Here is a 2,500-nt window from a genome sequence, read left to right on the forward strand (position 1 = left end):
GTGTTAAGGTGTTCTCTTGATATGTTGCTCTTGTGGAATTTCGTCATGTGTGATTTTATTGCCCCGTTCTGCATGTGATACGTGAGTCTCTGTGAAAGTGTTTGTGTTGTGTACCCGATATACTCGTCTGTACAAAGCGCACCGTCTTTGTTGAAATTACAAGTATACTTGTACACGACATTACTCTGTTTTAATTTGTCCTTTTGTGCTGCCAAATTATTCTTCATGATAAGAGATGATGTTCTGGGGTTCCTGTAATAAATTATCAAATTAAGCTTAATTTGATAATTTATTACAGGAACCCCAGAACATCATCTCTTATCATGAAGAATAATTTGGCAGCACAAAAGGACAAATTAAAACAGAGTAATGTCGTGTACAAGTATACTTGTAATTTCAACAAAGACGGTGCGCTTTGTACAGACGAGTATATCGGGTACACAACACAAACACTTTCACAGAGACTCACGTATCACATGCAGAACGGGGCAATAAAATCACACATGACGAAATCCCACAAGAACAACATATCAAGAGAACACCTTAACACGAACACAATAATAATCGCCAGGAATGGTAATACAACAAAATTAAAATGCATGGAGGCAGTGATGATAAGAAACTATATGCCACTTATTAATATACAACAAAACATGTGCGGGACCCTAGAGTTGTATGGGTCACGAGTAGCGGGCTGGAAAGGATGAATTGTCACAGTCCTAGATCTCTCCTAATGTACCTATCTTTGTATTATATAAGTATGTATTTATTTCTGAATAAATTACCAGAAGATGCCTAATGCATAGGCGAAACGTCGTATAATGTTAGTTTTCCTACCCAATCATGGACTCGTTTGGAAATATTGTATACCTTCTCCCTCCTTTAGAGAGAAAAGTTATTAGAAGAGTAGAAAGTCTCAATAAGAAGATAACTAACGCCCAGTTTGCTGTGTTATTTAATAAGAAATGTATTGAAGAGAACCTGCTCCCTAAATTCACTAATATATATATATATATATATATATATATATATATATATATATATATATATATATATATATATATATATACATACATTATCAACCACAATGCACTTTAATTCTAAGCCATCAACATCGGGTGTTCCGACGGAGGCAACGTGCAGAAATTGAAACGCGGTAGGTCCAAGTGCTCGAACCTGCTTAGCCCGTAACAAGTGCTGTAATGACTTAAACAATTGCATATATACATATACATACATATATATATATATATTTATACATATATATATATGCATATATATATATGCAATGTATATATATACATATACATATACATATATTTGTATATATATATATATATATATATGTATATGTGTGTGTGTGTGTGTGTGTGTGTGTGTGTGTGTGTGTGTGTGTGTGTGTGTGTGTGTGTGCATGTATTATATGCAAAGTATAGAACATGGAGTAAAGAAAGTAGCTATTAAGTACTGTAAAGGTGGTGGCACCCTGGGGATTTGTCGCTAGCATGATACTTGTTTTCTTTTTATTTATTTCGTTTGAGTGGAAGCGACTTCGGTTACGATTTTTTTTTTAATTCCAAATGCCAGATCATTCTTGCGTCATAGAGTGAGCAACTGAATATCGCACTAAGTGAAGTTAAACCTAGAATACGAATGTTGGACACATTATTGAGATGTTCTTACTGAAGTCTAGAATATTGTAACTGAAGTTGTTTCTGATCGAGCGAGGAAACAAAGGCAAATAGCGTGGTGGCTTAGTGTGCTGCTATCTTTAGTTGTAGGCTTTATCATCAGAATTGATGAGATAATAGAGCCAAAATATATGTAATGAAATAGGAAAAAATAATTATTAAGTACTGTAAATCATTACGGGGCTGAATGGATGTATAGATAATTTGGCGTTAGAATAAAGTTTTCGAATATGTGTTCGAAAAGTTTATTTTTTCTTTTTATCTTTATCTTTATATGGACTTCTGGTGTCAATAGTTATCAAGCACTGCAAGTCTATCTGGGGCTGAATGGATATATAGATAATTTGGCGATACGAAAATCGACTAAAACATATGAATCTGTTTTCCCTAAAAAATGTAGACTCAGAGGTGACTTGAAACAGATCTTTGAGATTCTAAAGGGGATTGACAACATCAAAAGTGACAAAATATTTACACCAAATGAGAATCCGACAAGAAATAATGGTCTCAAAATGTCAGGAAATAATTTTGATTTGGACGTGGGTAGAAACATCTTCGCCAACCGTGTAATTAATGAATGGAATAAGCTTTCTGTAGAGGCAATGAATGTAGTTCAATTCGAAGCTTTAAGATTCGTTTAGATAAACAGCTAAGCAGGATGTATAATGACTGACATTTATTTTATATTATTTGTTAGTTTGTTATTATTTGTCTGTTTATTATCTAACTATAACCATGCATTTATTTATTTTGTTCATTATCATTTATGCTGTTATAATTTTCTATTTGTTTATTTATTTATTTATCAT

Source organism: Oratosquilla oratoria, unplaced genomic scaffold (genome assembly GCF_046742065.1).
Source record: "Oratosquilla oratoria isolate Oo_2021 unplaced genomic scaffold, ASM4674206v1 SCAFFOLD59, whole genome shotgun sequence".
In the NCBI taxonomy this organism is placed as follows: domain Eukaryota; kingdom Metazoa; phylum Arthropoda; class Malacostraca; order Stomatopoda; family Squillidae; genus Oratosquilla; species Oratosquilla oratoria.